Source organism: Nicotiana tabacum, chromosome 9 (genome assembly GCF_000715075.1).
Source record: "Nicotiana tabacum cultivar K326 chromosome 9, ASM71507v2, whole genome shotgun sequence".
NCBI lineage: Eukaryota > Viridiplantae > Streptophyta > Magnoliopsida > Solanales > Solanaceae > Nicotiana > Nicotiana tabacum.
This window is the reverse complement of record NC_134088.1, coordinates 88,094,633-88,114,685: the sequence shown is the minus strand read 5'-3', so window position 1 is coordinate 88,114,685 and position 20,053 is coordinate 88,094,633. Positions and strand designations below refer to the sequence as shown.

Here is a 20,053-nt window from a genome sequence, read left to right as displayed (position 1 = left end):
AACGAGCTTTATCCAAATTATAATTTTAATCTTAGGTTTATAAAGCCACCTTAGAGCTTCATTCTCTCATTCCGTCAATTCTCGTAGTCACTCTTCATCTTTAGACCTTACTCCTTAGAGTAATTAGTGCTAAACTTTTTGTATTTCTCATCTTCATTCTTCAATATAGATCTTTAGTTTTAAACCTTAAGAATTAATTGTTCAATTTATGTTTTTCTATTTGTTTCTTTTGTTATGCTAATTCTTTAGCATTTACAAAATTAGAGTTTTACCTTTTTCCTGGGAATTATGTCTGTCCGCTATTAAGATAACTAGTAAGATTAGATTGTTCAATATCTATATTTATTTATGCTATATTTAAAGTACGAAAACCCTTAGCAAAATGTAGTTCGCCTTTTTATTCTTTAAAAATATATTACGCATTAGATATATTATAATTTAATTATTTTTCTAATATTCTAGACTTAGAAAGTAACTAAAATTCTAGTCATTAATTTTTTTCTTATTTGATTTATGTAAAAACTCCTAATATTTAGGAATTAAAAATCAAATAAATTTTACATAGATAACTCCTTTACTTATTTCAACTGTGTAAAATGATTATGTAAATTTTTTTCTTATTTGAACAATATATTTCTTTCTTTGTATTTTTAATTTTATTCCAACGAACAAAGCGAGACTACTTTTACTTCACAATCAAAAAGGTTTAAAAGACAAAAATAACGCTCCATCGATATTGTAAATGCTTCAAGGTTAGAAAGACAAAAATCATACTGGGGTTGTTCAAGGAAGAGCCAGGGAAAGCAAAGCAGGACAAGGAGAAACAGAAGACAACAGTGGCTCCTCCAAAAGAAGCAGAGAAACAACAAGGAAATACTGGGGTTGGGCATGGTGTACAACAACAATATGCATAGCAACAATTCGGAGAAAAGGGAAATAGAAATGTGACTGAGCAAAGTAGTGCCATAGAGAAAGGGGGGATGGACCTCAGAACTCAAGTTATCTCAACAAGGAACACTTTTGATATTCCGAACGATCCGAAAACACAGGATCATACACAAAATGGAGATGAACAAGCCAGCACTTCTCACCTTGGGGGAGGACCGGTAGATGCTGGACCTAGACTAGTCTGGGTGGGGGTCATCCCCCTACCAATGGATAATATAGGATTTTGGAACACCAAAGGCTTAAACAAACCAAAAAAGCATAAAGAGGTTCACTTATTTCTGCACAATGCTAAAGTTGGTTTGTTTGGCCTGCTGGAGACAAAGATTAAGAGGAACAAAGCAACTGCAACTTCTCCTAATCTTTATGAGAATTGGTTGTTTGTTACTAACTTTTCCCATCACCCTGGAGGTAGAATTTAGGTACTTTGGAATCCAAGAATATATGATGTAAACATTGGAAGAGTCACTAGCAACTCATACATTGTGAAGTAAAGCATGGAGGGACAGGTAAAGAATTTTGTACAACTATGGTGTATGGTTTCAATGACCATGTATTTAGAAGATCATCGTGGAAAGAAATAGAAGATATACACAACCAGATACAATGAGCATGGGCAATCATGGGAGATTTTAACTGTATTCTCAATTCTAATGAGAGAATAGGAAGGGCAGCCATAGTGAGAGAAATGAGGGAATTCAGACAATGTATAGACCAATGTGAATTGCAGGAATTAAAATCATCGGGAGCCTTCTATACATGGAATAGCAAACAACAAGGGACCGATAGAGTGTATAGTAGGATTGACATAGTGTTGACCAATATAGACTGGCTTACTCAACTGCCGGCATCAGAGGTTCATTTTATGAATGAGGGGTTGTATGACCATTGTCCTGCAATCATAAAATGGGATAAAGGTAGTCAGAATAATACAAGATCATTCAAGTATTTTAATATATGGAAACTTGTCCCTGAGTACAAACAGAAAGTGCAGAGCAACTAGACTACATCATTACCAGGTACAAAGATGTTCCAGTTAGTTGGCAAGTTGAATAACTTGAAAAAAGCCTTAAAGCCTTGCAAGAGTTAAATAGAACAAGATTTAGCAATGTTGAAATGAGAGCAGAAGAAGCAATGAGACATCTGATGGCATGTCAAAGCAATATACAGCAGGATCCACAGAACATGGCACTGTTAGAGGAGGAACGCAAGCTAATTCATGAGTGCAAGAGGTGGAACAAGGCAAGGGAATTATATTTACAACAAAAAAGCAAAGCACAATGGCTTCAGGGAGGTGACCAAAATACAAAATACCTCCACAATTACATGAAGAGCAGAAGGAATGCAACAAGAGTGTTTAATATTAGAAATGACAAGGGAGAAACAAAAACAGAAATAGAAGAGATTGCAATAGCTTTTCTGGATTATTACAAAGAGTTGCTGGGAACAAAAGCTACACAAAGAGTTCATGTCAATAGCAATTTGGTCAGGAAAGGAGCAATAGTATCAGTGGCATAAAGAAGCATGCTGGAGGATGACTTCACATAAAAAGAGGTTAAATAAGCCTTATGGGCAATACTAGGAGATAAATCCCCAGGTCCTAATGAATATGTAAGTCAATTTTTTAAAGACAACTGGGAGATAGTAGGGAAAGATATATGTGATGCAGTGTTGGAATTTTTTGACAATGGTAAATTGTTGAAGATAATGAACAACACAACCATTACTCTCATACCTAAAAGCAACCATGCAGAGTCAGTAAGTGAATACAGACCAATAGCCTACTGCAACACAGTCTATAAGATAATTTCTAAGATGCTATGCAACAGACTCAAGGAAGTACTTCCTACAGTCATATCACATAACCAGGGTGCATTTGTGGCAAATAGAACCATTGTGCAGAATATACTTATATGCCAAGACTTAGTGAGATTGTACAATAGAAAGAATTCTACAAAAAGTTGCCTCATTAAAGTAGATATCATGAAGGATTATGACACTGTTGAGTGGGAGTTTGTTCAAGAAATGCTATATGCTCTTAATTTTCTTGAAAGATTTATAAGATAGATAATGGTTTGCATCACTTCAACACAATATACACTGGCTCTAAATGGAGGAATGTATGGGAAAATCATAGGCAAAAGAGGATTGAGACAAAGGGATCCCATATCTCCATTATTGTTTATAATATGCATGGAGTACTTCACTAGGATTATGAAGGTTGTAGCTAATCAGGAAGGATTCCACTATCATACAAAATATAAAAGCCTGCATCTCAACCACTTATGTTTTGTTGATGATGTGCTATTATTTAGCATAGGAGACTTCCATTCAGTCATATTGATGCTTAGGGGCCTGAAAAGTTTCTCTCACTCATCAGGGCTATACACTAATGTTGATAAGTCAAATATTTTCAATGCTAATATGGAGGAGTCATGCTTAGAGGACTTATGTGAATTAACAGGATACAAGAAGGGGCACTTCCATTCAGATACTTAGGAGTCACAATATTAGCAAGAAAGATATCAGCAACAGATTGTGATTTATTGGCACAAAACATAACTAGTAGAATTAGAGGATGGGGACAAGAAATTTGTCTTATGCAGGCAGGGTGCAACTTATTAACTCAGTACTCATGCATGTACACATATACTGGGCATCGATCTTCATTCTTCCAAAACTGGTGATGAAGAGAATTGCAGCAATCTGTTGGAACTTCCTTTGGAATGGTAAAGTAGAAACAAATAGAACACCTCTAGTGGCATGGGATGTGGTTACTAGACATAAAAAGAAAGGAGGATTGGGGATCAGAGACTATGTAAAATGGAATGAAACTACAATTGAAAAATATGTATAGGATATAGCAAAGAAAGAAGACAACTTGTGGGTAAAATGTGTTGATCATGTGTACCTGAAGGGGAGGGATTGGTGGGAATATAGACAGCCTCAGGACTTATGTTGGTACTGGAAAAAAATCTACATAATGAGAGATAAGTTGGAAACTGGGTATATCCAGAATGGATGGCTAACTTGCACTGCTAAATACACCAATTGGTGGGGGATATAGCTGGCTTAAAAGGAATGCACCAAGATGGTCTAAGAGTAGATGGGTGTAGAACAATATGAATATACCCAAACATAGACTCATCCGCTGGTTGGTTGTTCACAAGAAACTACAGACAAGAGAGAGGCTGAGTATAATGGGAATATGCCAAGATATTACATGCCTTTTATGCGAGAGCTTACCTGAATCAGTAGAGCACCTAATGTTTGAGTGCCAATTCTCTAAGATATACCTAACTGAAATCCTCTAGTGGTTGAAAATAAGTGTGAGAAACACAGAGATGCTAGGCTTATGGAGAAGAATCATGAGAAATGTGAAGGGAAGAGTGAATAGATCCTTTATTATGGCTGTACTAGCAGCACTTGTCTATGGAATCTGGAAGGCTAGGAATGAAGCGTTATGGCAACTAAGGGTTCCTCATCCACAGGAGATGATAAAACAGTTGAAGCAAGATTGTAAATATAGCACAATTGAAAGTGTAAATAGAGTACAATATAACAAGGCTAGAGAATAGATAAAAGAACTTTACAGATAGCAAGAATATGCATATAGGAGAAGCTTAGCTGTAGGGGCTAAATCTTCTCAGTTTTGTTTTGTTTTGAAGGCACACTGTAAGTTGGGTTCGTGGTGATCAATAAAAAAAATTATTTTCACCAAAAAAAGAAGAAGACAAAAATAAAAAATTTAATTAAAGAAGAAAACAAAAGTCGAAATCGTGTGGGAAATACCTCATTTCACATTATCTCATGGAATGTGCTTATCTTTACGTTCTACTAAATTAATTCTTTAAAAAAGAAAATCTAAGTTTAACAAAATTGTAATATTTAAACTTTTAACTAATATTTAAGAATTTAAAGTCAACTAATAATATAACTTATTAAATTTGTAAGTCAATCTAAATTCATTCTCTTGAGTTTTTCGGCTGGTATGGTATTCCAATTTTCAAGTGATTGGCTCTATACACAACATTATTAGATTGTAAATCAGAGTCTAATTAAAATAAAACGAAAAATAGAGTTCTTGATCTTTTGTTTAGGTGTTTCAACTTTTGAACATTCTTTACCCTTCTCAAAAACATCCAAAATAAATATAAGGGTGCTAGCCTCCAAACATCCTTCAGAATCTCCTTGTATTTATCCTTCAAATTTCAATAATGGGATTGCTATAGAAATATCTGTGCAGACTAAGTGGATCTAGGTGATCTATCATGTTCATGTTTAACTTTTTCTTGCATCTGCAATAATCTATATGTAACGATCTGACCAGTCATTTTGAGCATTTGCATTCTATTTGATGGTTCGAAGGCATGATTAGCTTTGTATGTTGTATTATGACTTATGTGTATCGTCGGTTTTAGTTGTCGGGTGATTCTAAATTGATTTAGAAGAATGATTATAAATTTAGAAGCTTTAAGTTGGAAGAGTTGACAAAGTTTGATTTTTGGGTATTTTATCCCGAATCGGAGTTTTGATGGTTCCATTGGGTCCGGATGGTGATTTCAGACTTGGGCGTATTCACGGATTTGCATTTGGATATTTCTAGAAGATTTTGGCGCTAATTGGCAAAAGTTGCCAATTTAAAAGTTTGAAAAGTTCATAGGTTTGATCCGAAGTTGACTTCGGGATTATCGGATTTGGATTGTGGTTTCAGGAATTGGAATAGGTTCTTTATGTCATTTTTAATTGGAAAAAGGTCCAAAAATGACCTTGTGGTATTCGAAATGGATCAATTATAACCCCCGTTTAAATTTGAATCCAAAAATGACCCTGCCGTTATAAAATGGGTCTAATAATGCTCCTGTGTTATTCAAAATGGATCAATAATGCCCTGAATTTTTTTTTTTAAAATGCTTTTAAAAACCGAAAAATATATATTCTGTAAAAATTAGCAAAAGAAAGGAATTTGCAAAATATATATTTTTAAGTCTTTTCAGTTTTTTTAAAGTATTTATTTTGTAAAAACTGGAAAAAAAATATTTTTTTAAAAAACTAGAAAAATAAAACTCTCCTAAAGCAGTGGACTACATATGCATTAGTTTTAAAAAAATAAAAATATTTTGCAAAATATTTTTTTTTTCAATTTGACGGTTCAATATTTTTTCGATTTATTTTTATAAAATAAAAAATCTACCATAATTATCGGTACAGTTATAGATTTATATAAAAACATACGATTTTATTTAAAAAAACTAAAAATCGGTTCGGCACGGTACGATTATGTCGGTTTAGTCGGTTCTTAAATATTTTTTCGGTTTATTTTTATAAAATAAAAAATCTACCAGAATTATCGGTACAATTATAGATTTATATAAAAACATACGGTTTTATTAAAAAAAACTAAAAATCGGTTCGGCACGGTACGATTATGTCGGTTTAGTCGGCTTTTAAATATTCATTTACACCCCTAATCATTACTGACTGAGGAAAATAGCAGTATTAGACCCATTATTTAACGTGCTGAACCGATTTTTAGGTTTTTTTTAATAAAACCGTATGTTTTTATATAAACCTATAACTGTACCAATAATTATGGTAGATTTTTTATTTTATAAAAATAAATCGAAAAAATATTGAACCGTCAAATTGAAAAAAAAAATTGCAAAATATTTTTATTTTTTTAAAACTAATGCATATGTAGTCCACTGCTTTAGGAGAGTTTTTTTTTCCAGTTTTTTTAAAAAATATTTTTTTTTCAGTTTTTATAAAACAAATACTTTAAAAAAACTGAAAAGACTTAAAAATATATATTTTGCAAATTCCTTTCTTTTTCTAGTTTTTACAGAATATATATTTTTCAGTTTTTAAAAGTATTTTTTTTAAAAAAAATTACAGGGCATTATTGATCCATTTTGAATAACACAAGGGCATTATTAGTTAGACCCATTTTATAACGGCATGGTCATTTTTGGATTCAAATTTAAACGGGGGTTATAATTGATCCATTTCGAATACCACAAGGTCATTTTTGGGCCTTTTCCCTTTTTAATTTGTGTGCAAAATTTGAGGTAATTTCGAGTTGATTTGATGTGGTTTAGCATGAGTTTTGAAAATTAAAAGTTCATTAAGTTTGATTTGAGATGTGATTTGTGGTTTTGATGTTGCATGTGTGAATTGAGGCTTCGAGTAGGTCCATGTTATGTTTTGGGACTTGTGAGTATGTTCGGACAGGGTCCCGAGAGGCACGAGCGCGTTTCGGGGTGGTTTTAGATCTTTTCGTTTCGTATTGCATTGCTGAAGAACTTTCTAGTGTTGGTGCAACCGCATATGCCGAAGTTTGGATGCAGAAGCGAGTCTGCAGATACTAACGTTTTATCACATTAAGTGAATATGTCCTGCTGGGCGAGAAGCCACATGTGCGGGGACCTGGGCGCATCTGCGCGTCCGCAGGTGCGGTCCCCTGAGGGCAGAGGTGCGACCGTAGAAGCGGATTTATTATCGCAGAAGCGACAAGTGCTGAGTTGAGGTGTTTTCGCAGAGCGAGATTGAGGGCCGCACGTGTGGTTCTGCAAAATCAGGCATTTAGTTGTAGGTGCGACTTCCCTGGGCAAACTTTTATATATATCGAGGGCTTGGTTATTTCATCACATTTTGGGATTTAGAGCTCAATTTTGGACGATATTGGAGAAGATTTTTACCACATGGATTGGGGTAAGTATTTTTTATTCGGTTTGATTATATTCTATGATTCCATCTATGATTTTAGTATTTGATTGATGATTTTAAAAGAGAATTGGGGGTTTTTGTCTAAACCTTCCTAAAGCGAACTATTGAGTTTTGAACATCGATTCAGAGTCGAATTTGAGTAAAATTAGTATGGTTGTACTCGAATTCGAATGGGTTATCGGAATTTGTGAATTTTGTCGGGTTCCGAGATACGATCCCGGTTTGACTTTTTTGTTGACTTTGAGTATTTGATTAAAACTTTGACCTTTATCGTTTGGGTTTATTTCTTTTAGCATTATTTGATATTTTGAGTTGCTTTTGGCTAGTTTTAGGCCGTTCGAAGGTCAGTTCGCGTTGGATGGCATTTCTAGAATATTGATTTGCTTGCTTGGTATTTGATTTGGCTTGTTCGAGGTAAGTAACCTATCAAAACTTAGATTTGAGGGTAAATATTCCTGAGGACTATGATGTTTGTGATGGGTTGGGGGTGACGCACTTGCTAGGTGACGGGCATGTGTGCGTGCATTGAGGTATTCATGATTCGAGTAGTTCTTAGGCTATTATGTGCCTTGTGTTGCTATCATGCTTCTTTGATATCATATTTTCTCCATTTATTCGTGCTATCTCATGCCTAGGCCACCAGTTTAATTGCTGAGACATAATAGAGCTATTTTTCCATGTTGAGCTATTTGCCTTAGCCGTAGTCATATTGTTGCAGTCATGATAGTTAATTCTACATGTTATACCTCGGCCTCTATGCATTCTTGTTATGCTATCTCACATGTTTTTGGTGTCTTTGTACGTGACACAAATTTGAGATGTCTTTAAGGCACATTGTGGTATTCTATATTATATGATTGGATTATGCTTCTGTGATATCTTGACATATGAAAACTTAAGCGGATTGATGACTGATGAGGGCCGCAAAGTCATGTTGTGAGTTATGTTGGATCAGGTTGCATGCCACAACGATTATATTGATATTGAGGTGACGCGTATGCCGGGACCCACATTGGGCTAAGTGTTACCAATTTTTGAGGCTACACGTGCATCAGGGCCCACGGTTGGGCTATGTAATTATGATTAGTGCTTGAGCAGGATCCGCCCCTCTAGAGTCTGACATGCCAGCAGTGGGCGCATGCATAGTGTTTTATATACGTGCTTCTGTGATGGACATTTATGCCAGGCACCCGTACAATGCTACGTGTTGATGTGTGTGATGGTTAGGGCCGCGTGCCAGGTACCGTGAGCGTGCTAAGTGTGGTTATTCTTGATAGTTTCATTGTGGTGATATTGAGTTGACATGAATATTTGACAAGCATGCATAGAGATGCATTTTCCTCATGTTATACAGTAATATAACATTTGATGATTTGACATGTATATTAGACATGTAAGCATAGAGATGTATATTAATCATGCTAAATGGTATATGATAATTAATGACTTGACATGTGTATTGACATGTAGGCATAGAGATATAATTTTTTTGTGCTAATTGATAAACAGAAATTCTTATTTGGCATTGTGAATTGGAAAATACAGTCCTTTTGATAAAAATATGTTTAGTTAATTTCGATGGTAAGATTTGGACTTTGACTGTCATACTTGAAAAGCATTTCTATTTTCCCGCAACTGTGATCGAGCTGAGCATAATATTTTTCTAGGTCATTTACTGTTTCCGGCATTATTATATCTCATTTTATTATCAATTATTGATGTTGGACTCCGACTATCTACGGAGCTCGTCACTACTTTCTATCTGAGATTAAGTTTGTTACTTATTGAGTACGTGGAGTCGGTTGTACTCATACTACACTTCTGTACCTCGCGTGCAGATCTCGGAGCTGATGTCGTTGTGTATGACGGGAGCTAGCATTGAAGATGTACCTGCTTTCCAGATATAGTTGCCTCTTGTCTTTGATAGCTTTAGATTTGCAAATCTATTTATGTATATATCTAACCGTTGATGTATTTTTTTTGTATCAGCTTTGTAAAATCTAAGTCTTATAAGCTCATGATTTGTACTACCAATCCTTGAAATTTTGTGTGAAAGTTTAGTTATTTTACTCATTGACTCTTATCATTTTCATTTAGATTGTGTTGAATGTTATTTGGCTTACCTAGCGGGTTGAGTTAGGTGCCATCACGACTAGCTGAATTTTTGGTCGTGACAAATTGGTATCAGAGCTCTAGGTTCATAAGTTCTATGAGTCATGAGAAGTATCTAGTAGAGTCTTGTGGATCGGTATGATGACGTCCATACTTATCTTTGAGAGGATGTTGATACCCAATTTTGCCTCATATTATTTTTAATAGTATATATACTTTCAAAACATCATTTTGTATCATTACTTAATTTACAAGAGTTATACAAGTATTTTCTATAATTTTTATAATTTTTAAAGCTTTAAAATTTATTTTCTTGCATTATAATTACTTGAATATGCATTAATTACCCCTAAACTATTTTGTGATGACTTAATCATCCAAATTTATCATTTACACCCACATATATATTTTACAATATTATTACTTCATGGCATATGATTACATTTTGCATTTTTATCTATTTACACAATATTTTGCAAGAATAGCCTACATTCTATACATAATTATATTTATTATATTATTTATGTTAGAATAATATTATTTTTATATTTTTATAATATTAAGCTATTATTTTCCAGCATTTGACTGTATAAATAGTATTTTTATTTTTTATTAATCACTTTTATAAATTATTGTTTAATAAATTTCGTATATTTAAATTTTATAGCCCAATGAAGGGCTAATTTTCGGACCAAACAGACCCAAATTTCTGGCCCAATCCCTTTAGCCCAAACCAAACAACCCTTTAGATCCAACCCAGTCGCAACCCGTTGAACCAACCCGCCCCGCTCGAGTTTTAATCTTGGTCATTGATCTCTCAAGATCAATGACCCACAACTACCCTACCATTTTTAATAACCCAACCCCAAACCCTAATCCCTATTCTCCTATAGACCGCGCCCCCATTTCCCTCGTCTCTCCTCCTCCCTCCTTCAGAAACCCTAGCCGCATTTACCAACCTTCTCCGAATTCGTTTATTTCATGGAATTCTGCCATGATTCACTTACCTTTTATGGATTATCTCGTTGTTCTTTACAAGATTATGGTATTACATAGTACTTGCCTCATTTTTGGCAAGCACCAATCTTCCGAATCAAGAGAAATCAGACTCACTCCTCAAGATTCAGACGATTTTTCGTCTATATACACTCATGGCAAGATTATATGGGTCTGATTTACCAAGAATCTTCAGCCAATCTGAGATTCTGGGTAGAACTAGGGTTTGCGAAATTTTTCTCCTAATTTGGTTCTAAATCGATTCTGCATGCTTTTCTTTCCTTATTTGTGTTTGATTGATTATACTTCCTTGTTTGTTTGTTCAATTTTCATTACTATATAAACCCATCCCCCTAACTCCCCCAAGACAGATTCTGGATCGCAAAACTACTATTGTTCTCTTATTCTTTCCTATCCTATACTATTCTGATGGTTAATCTTTTGGCCGGCTGAAATCCAAGGCCACCAGAATTCAATTCTCGAACCTTTCTCAGTGTGAGCACTGCACGGGGTTCGTTTGAAACCCTTGGGAACTCTGACGCACTAAGATTCTTGGGTTCTATTGCTCATTTTGCTATTGAGATTGAAGTGTTGCTGAAATTACTCCCCTTGTTTACTTGTTCGTCTGTAACTGGTAATGTAGCTACGACTCTTGCAATTTCATTTTGTTTCTTCTCATTTAAAATCCTGCTCCGCATATCTATGTATCTGAGAATTTTTATGAACCAATATGCCATTATATGCTTTGAAACTTTTCTTGAGGCTCTATACCTTCTAGTAGCCCATTTTGCATATTTATTGCTTTGATTCTACCTTCTTAAGCCTACCTGCTAATATATGTTCTCGAATGCTCATTATTGTTGCCTATTTTGAGTTTGGTTTCTTTGCCTTGTTCTGTATTCTTGTGATGAGTCGAGTCATGCCCAGAACATGTTCTAAGTCTTTAGTCATTCATGTGCAACTTGATACTATTCTAAGAATTAACTCCTGATCATGTTATTAGCCCAGGCATGCTTTCCCTGCTACTTGTGAACTAATGCTCGTTCCTTGCCTTGTTATGTACCTTTGTGATGAATCCATACATGTGTTTCAGACCTTGTTAAGTCATTCCTGTCCAACCTGCTAAGTTTTGATGTTGTACTGATTAGCTAGGGCCTGCTTTCATGTCATTTAAGTTCTAATATATGCTTTGAATTATGCAATCCTGTTTGAGACCTTAGGGAAAACCTCATGTCTAGCCTATTCCCCCATATGCGATTAAGCCTAGTGTAGGCTAGTCCTGTTAACCTATATTTGACATATCCTTGCCCATTCTGAGTCCTGGTGCTATTTAAACCTTCTTATATGATTGATAATGTTAAAGTCTTCATGCCCAGTTGATTGGATTATTACAGACTATGTTCATTAGCCTGTTTTTGATCATATTTGCACTAGACCCTCATGCTAGAAATCTTACTTGTTTCCGTATATGATTCTGCAAGATTACTCTATCAAGATTGTGTTTAAGTTAACCTTAGATCATATTGTATCCTGAAACTTTATTTGGGGCTGTCTGTTGGTTTATGATATTCCATCTTGTCTTCTAAACTTCTAGCATCTTATGTGTATAACTCCGTGTGATCTCATCTACCTGCTATGGTTTAAACTAATGTTAGTTGCAGTCTTAAGAATTAAGTGTGTGGACTTCAAGTGGTTTAATTAATTTATGAACAACTTGTTACTCATATGGTTAAGTCTGGCATTGATGGGTAAGTTGATTCCCCCTTTCAGATTTGGTATGGGTTTGGGTTCGAGTCCTGCAACTGATACACTCTAATGTCCTGGGGTGTACCTATACTCGGGTTTACTATTTTTTGTGTGAAGAATGAGATCACTAAAGACCTTGAAGTTGCTGGGTTCTTCCTCTTTGGGCCTACTCTGCTTATTGGGTTTGTACTCATTCAGTTTGTAATATTCGAGCATGTACTCTTCATTTTAGGCATGTAATAATTTGTAAACAAATAATTGGGGCATTAGTGGAACTGGAGAATGAGTGTGCTTTATTCTTACATAAGGGGTAGAGAACATGCCTATTGGGTCTATGTGCTTTATTTGCTACCTTGTTTAACTTGCTCTACTTCTGTACGCTAGTAGAAATCATGTCTATAAGAATCGCACACACCTCACCTAATTTGTCTAATACTCGCACATTATCTCAAACATGTTAATAATTGCTATACTTGATTTCCATATTATTACTATACGTTTAGACAGCCTGCCTATAGGATGTATAACACATGCTTTGTCAACCTAGAAACCATGTCTATAGGACTTCAAATATTCAATTAGTCTATTGCTTCTATTACTTTTAGGGTACTGCTCATCTAGATATCATGACTATAGGACCCTAATCTTTTAATCAACTACTTTTGTTGTTTTCATTACACTACCTAACCTAGATGACACGCCTATAAGAGTAAATTGTTGTAAAATCAATTTCAGTTATCAACTACTAGAAATCCTACCTATAGGATGCCGTCACCTGCCTAAGAAGTATGTCTATAAAATCAGCACTGGTAATTCAGAATTCTGAGATCGCTTCACTGTCTTATTGCGCAAACAATTAGAAATTATGTCTATAGGACTTGCAACGCCTTTAATCTATAAGTTCGTTAGTTTAAAGCTGCAATGCTGCCTATACAACACTGGAAATCAGAATCACATAGAAACTATGCCTATAGGACTTAATAGCTCTAATGCGTTTGAAATTGTCTACTACCTAATTGCCCGCGGGCATTTGTTGTTTATGTGTGGAGGTTAACTTGAGCCTTTAATTGTACTCATGTGTAGTCCTACATGTTTTTGAATGTGCGCTAGTTTTATCATTTTGAGTATCCTAAGTGAAGTCTAGAACCACCCAAATAGAGGTCCAAATCCTCCTGGACCATAGGTATGGGACGGGTAGTGCACGCATAGGGTACGACCTAGAATTGAATTAGAGCGCCTTTAGGTAAACAACTTTAACATAGTAATCGGGTAGTAGGAGATGATAGTCCGTGCCCGCTGAATAATATGAGCAACCCCTATCTCAAAGGAGTTGCGAAGTATTATTTATGTTGCATATGATTATCCTTTAGGGTAAAATATTTAGGACCCCCTCCCCCCTTGTTTCTTTATGTATTTGTTATTTACACTTAGTCATTTAACATAGATCAATGTAGTTGATCTCTGTAGTCATTAAGATTTGTGTCGATTCTCACGTGTTCTAATAAGACTCTTCAGCTTCTAAATTTCCCTTTATTTATTTGATCACCTAGCCTAAATACGTAATCCATATAATTTAAAGTTCGGCCAGGACTCAAAGTTGTGGACCTCGAAGAGTGCCTAACACCTTCTCTTTGAGGTAATTTGAGCCCTTACCCGGTCTTTGGTAACACGGACCAATCAAACAGAGTTATTGGCAAATAGGTTCCCTAACACACATCAAAATCGTTAGGTGGCAACTCTTCTCTTTTAATACCCATTTAAAAGAGTTATCACACGTCGTAACCCGCGTTCGTGAGAAAACGGGGCGCGACAGAGGCTACGGGGCACCTAGGATACACTTCTCAACTTTCTTTCCTTATCGTGCGACATTGATTAAGCTTGAAGCGTATCTCTTTGAATTCCTTCCACTCATTCGTACGTGATATTGAGCATTCAGTATCAGCTATGCATCGACGGTTTGTGATTCTATGGATGAAGTGCGAGATGTGTTTTTTGTGTTTCGGTGATGGGCCAGTCTGGAGGACTTGAGGCATTTAGACCGCAACTTGGGCTCAGTAGTTTCAATTATGTCAGCATGTGATTTTGGACTTATATGTTCGGTTGTGTCCCTAGGACTGGGATTGATGGCTCAGTGAGTGGTTGGATGGCTATATGATGAATATCATGTGACTGCGGGATGTATTCAGATGGTTTGGATGTGACAAGAAGAGTTTGCTTGGGATGTGAAAAGGACTATTGGGTGCTTGAATTATGTCTTGACGTGTTGTGCAGTCTCTGAGCGTGTTGAGGGATCTTTCATGTTTTTCATTTGTGGAATAAAGTATATTCTTATGTTTTGTTGACGAGTTTAGACGCGGGAAGATTTAGTGATTGCATAGTGATTGTGGCCACGAAAGTGCATAGTGAAATGCCAGTTTGAGGCTAAGCAACTGGGTTATCTCCTACGGGATGTTCTGAGGTTGTGTGATTCTTATGATGATTATGTGGAGAGTTTCTTTCTACCGGTGAGTTACAGGTGTTGCAATTTGAGTTTGGATTGTTTGAGGAAATCATCTTGACTGTCACGAGGATCCATAGGAGTTTAGCAAATAATTTGAGGTATTCTTTTTTATGATTTGTGCTACACGAGTTCAAGAAGGATTTGGCTGAATTACAATACGGTATTATGGTAGTAATGGAGTAAGGCTATTGTGGGTTATCGGGTGTTATGTTCCATGGCTTTGAACCAAGTAGGGGAGCCTGATGATAAGCTAGGAACTCACATTTTAACTATATTTTGTATTCTAATTACTGCACTTTGATTGTATTTGAGCCAAATTATTAGTACTTTATACTTATTACCTATGTTATGTTGTGTAGGATGCGATTTTGAGTAAAGAAGCAAGTTTGGAGCTAAAATGGATAATTTGAAGCTTTGAAGTATGATTAGAATCCCAAGAAATTATGTTGGGATCACGTTCGGGGGTCGAGGACCAAGCATGGATGTCAAAAGGTGAGAAAAACATTTCTCTGAGAAAAATGCACTACCGCACCGCACTGCGCCATGCGCCGCGGGAAGCTAGTGCAAAATTCCTATAGAGTAAAAAAATTAACTCTTTGAAGATCCTCACTAATGCGGTGCATGGCGCACCGCGCTAGTGTTTTTTTGCGGTGCAGTTGTCCCACTCCGGCTTGGAAAGGGTAGTTTCATCCGGGCTCATTCCTACATGGTATAAATACATCAAAAACACGATTTTTAGAGGACTTCTGACCTTGGGATATTTTGGAGAGCATTGGAGGCTTCAAGACACAAGATTTCATCAACTCAATACGGGAGTTTGGATTGTAACGTTGGATTGATGTTTTCTTACTCTTTAACTCTATTTGTGATGATTTCCTTCATAATTATGGAGTAGTTTCTATTAGGGTTTGACATGATTTTGTGACTTGATTGTTATCTATGGATTTGATTATTGTTTGATTGCACGAATTTATTGGAAGATCTTTAACTCTAGTTGTGATTATAGTCATTATTGTGTTTAATCGGAAGAGGAGTGTAATACTGAATATTATTGCAACACATGCCTTAATTCATTATGGTACTTCTTTAAAGTAATCGAAAGAGCTTTGCGATCTACCGTTTGAATTACGATTGAGAAATATTTGAGAGAAGTGTCTCTTAGACTATTATTACTAATAGATTCTTGCAAGTTCCACCGCACTTCATATTAGCTTATTTGAACGGTTTAGGTTTAATGGAGAGAGGAACATGAATCAGAATAATATGATAATAATTTCACACTTATCATGTCATGACCCTTATTTCTCACATTGATAATAACCCAATTTCGGTAGTCTCTAGTTCATAGGGATCAAATGTCATTTGCTTTACTATTAATAGTTAGTTGTAGTTCATTCCAACCAAAGCTTTAATCATCCTAAATAGCATTTAAGCCAGAAATTACTTGAATATTACTTAAATTCAATCTCCGTGGAGATGATAATTAAACTATACTATCTTTGGCTAGCGAGCATCAATTTTGTGTTGTGTTTTGCGCTCATCAAATTTTGGCGCCGTTGCCGGGAATTAGCAATCGATAGTGTTCAAAATAATTTTTGGTGCTAATTCAGGAATTGATTTTATTTTATTCTTCACAATTTTTCTCTTCCGTGTTCAGGCAACAAGTTAATTTCGTTGGAGTATGACTTTATCTTCTTCAAAAGAAGTGATACCCTATAAACCGGAGTTGGAAAAACACCTACAATAATTGAGAAAATAGAAAGAACTCACCAAAATATTCTTGGGGAAATCTTCAACCCAACAGAACATGGCTAAAAACGGTGAGGAGGTAGCTGATTTGGCTACAAGGGGAGCAACCCAACAGAGAGAACAAGTTGCACGGGTAGTAGCTGATGTAGCCTTTAAACCTGCTCATGATACTGTCGAAGAGAATGGGGCTGAAGATTAAATCGAAACCGACCCCTGGTTGAGGACCCGTTCAAAAGTATGGCTCTCAAGAAGGGGGGAGCATTAGGTGATTATGCCAGACCAGTCTGCAATCATGGACTTTCAGGTGTCAGACCTCCACCCATAGCAGCAAATAATTTTGAGTTGAAGCAAGGCTTGCTTCAAACCATCCAGAACAACTATGTCTTTAGAGGGAAAGTGAATGAAGATCTGAACACTCACTTGATGGACTTTGAGGAAATCATGAACACCTTTCAGTACAATTGAGTGTCCAAAGATGCAGTCTACTTATGGGCATTACCCTTTTCAATAAAGGATGACGCGAAGCACTGGCTTTGAAGCTTACCAAGTTGGTCAATCAGGACATGGGAAGATATGACGAAAATGTTTCTTGACAAGTACTTCTCATCTGCAAAAACGGTGAAATTCAGAAGGGAAATCCATAAATTCTGCTAGAAGGATACTAAAAAGGTCTTTGAAGCTTGGGAAAGATTCAAATAAATAGTGAGAAGGTGTCAGCATAATGGAATCGAGTTGTGGATGCAACTCCATGACTTTTGGGATAGATTGACACCCTCCTCACAATGAACTCTGAGTACTGCATTGGGCGGTCCTTTAATGAAGAAAACACCTAAGGAGATTGTTGTGATTCTTGATGAGCTCTCTGAAAATACTAACCAATGGCCTGCTGAGAGTAATGATAGAAGAAAATCAGGTGGGGTTCACCAGGTAGACTTTAATATATCAGTGCAAGCCCAGCTATACACTATGGCCAGAGAGATAAGAAAGTTAACCTTAGCCAAGGTCCATAGCCAACCATCATCAGTTTGTGACTTTTGTGGAATGTGTCATCCAACACTTAAGTGTCAGGCCTCGATTACAGATGAAGTGATAAATGTTGTGGGAAGCATTGACAGAGGCAACTACGAGAGTAGTAATAATTTCAATTTCATGGGCCAGAAGCACCCGGGATTTTTGTGGAGTTCACCCAATGGTAGTGCGAATGCATGGCAATAGAACAACTCCAGACCCTAGGGACAAGGAGCTCCGGGTTTTCTAAATCAGCAGAGGTAGCAGTACCAGCCTCAACAGTCCAATCAGTCTAGCATGGAAGATCTAATGACGACATTTATCATTAAGACAAATGAGAGACTTTAAAGTCATGGCACAGCCATTCGGAACTTAGAGAGACGAGTGGGACAACTTGCGAATCTATTATTTGAGAGGATTTTAGGAACTCCCCTTGCTGATACTGAAAGAAATCCAAAGAAAATAATAAATGCTATGCCTTTGAGAAGTAGGCACGTATTGAAGGACCCATTACAAAATAAAATGATGAGTTGATTGAAGGATCGACAGACATTGTGGAGGAGCAGAAAATAGAAACATTCAAGAAGGTGAAGTGATGGTAGATGATGGTATGAATAAGAAGGGGAAGACTAAAGCTCAAAAGAAGAAGAAGGATGAGAATTCAATGAATGAGGAGAGCAAATAATGATTGCTCTACCTTTCCCCCAGAAGCAAAGAAGAGAAAATCTGGACAAACAATTCGAGCGCTTTCTAGAAGTGCTCAAGCAGGTGCATATGAATATACCTTTCGTAGAGATGCTTTCACAAATGCCATCCTATACTAAGTTCTTGAAGGATATATTGTCCAACAAGCCGAAAGTGGAAGGGACATCTATTTTCAAGCTCACAGAGCATTGTAGTGCCATTCTGCAAAATAAGCTCCCTCAAAACTGTAGAGATCCAGGGAGTTTTACTATACTTTGTTCTTTAGGAAGTCCTAAATTTGTAAAATCTTTGTGTGATTCCGATGCTTCTATTAATCTTATGCCTTTGTCTATTTTCAAGAAATTTGAGGGAGAGAATGGAGAAATCAGATCGATACATGTGTTGTTGTAGCTGGAAGATCAGAACACAATCATACCTAAAGGAATAGTAAAAGATGTGCTAGTTCGGGTGGATAAATTTGTGTTCCCAGTAGACTTCATTTTGGTGAATATGGAAGAGAATAGGGAGGTCCCTATGATTTTAAGGAGACCCTTCTTAGATACTGGAAGAGCTATTCTAGACATTCCAGAAAGGTAGCTCATGCTCATAGTGGGGGAAGAAAGGGTGGTTTTTAAGATGGAGGAAGCATTGGGAACACCTAGAGATGAGTTGACTGCACATTCTGAATACAAGGCAAGGGCACTAAAAGAGCGAGCTGGAGAGGGAAAGCATGACAAGTATAGGGTTTACCCAAAGAAGACAAAAAAGAAACTTTTAGCATGGATGTGTGCACTGGGTCGGGCATGCAAAGTGGATCACGACTTCGATTCAAACACAGACTAGATGATTCAAGGGAGTTTCCTTTACCTATTACTTTTTATTTGTGTTTGATGGCGACATGCCATAATTTAAAGTGTGGGGTGGGGGATATAAATATGTATATGTATATCTAGTTTTGTTAGTTTTGAAGAAAAGAAAATTGATTTTTCACCACGATGGATTTCCTCGACTGTCTTTTTGAGGGATCAAGGTCGAAGAAAAAAAAAGTTATATTTTTTTAGGTAGTGTAATAATTCCCCCTTGGTTTTTCTTTGTGACACGGTTCTTTTTTAAGGGTTTTGCTTGAATCGTGTGTAGTTAGTTTTCCTTTTGTTAGGAATAAGGAAATCTTATGCTATGGTGTTAAATGAAGATAACTGTTCTTAACTTTGTTGTGCCTTTAGAGTAGTAAGTTCTTTAGTTGTGATGCCTAGGTTCAGTCCTTGACTCATGTATAAGTATCTTAATTTGTTTGATCATTAACTTTGCTTAACTGCTTCGACTAGAGAGGCGGGATAGATTCGGTTATAAGTGAGTTATGTGCCAATGTGTGAATGAGGTTGTTTGTTGATATTCTGTGCATGTAGTTGATGTCTAGAACTTGCCCTGTGTGTTTGCAAAGTAAAATAACAGTCTTGTTTAGTCTAGGAAGTGATATAGGAATTTCTTAGTTGAGCCAATTATATGCATGTGACCCGCCTAATTGTTGTATATACTAGTTAGCCCCTTTTGAGCCTGTAATCCTATTTTCTTTGGCAACCACACTAC

General features: G+C 36.3%; 1 long non-coding RNA gene across 1 annotated transcript; it reads right to left on the bottom strand.

The window, feature by feature from the left end:
• Window positions 1–705: 705 nt before the first annotated feature.
• Window positions 706–4,593, bottom strand: LOC107823079 (uncharacterized). Its single transcript, XR_001656555.2, has 2 exons — window positions 1,962–4,593; window positions 706–1,838 (listed from the first exon to the last, which is right to left on the bottom strand). It is a non-coding gene; the product is annotated as an uncharacterized LOC107823079 (long non-coding RNA).
• Window positions 4,594–20,053: the final 15,460 nt, after the last annotated feature.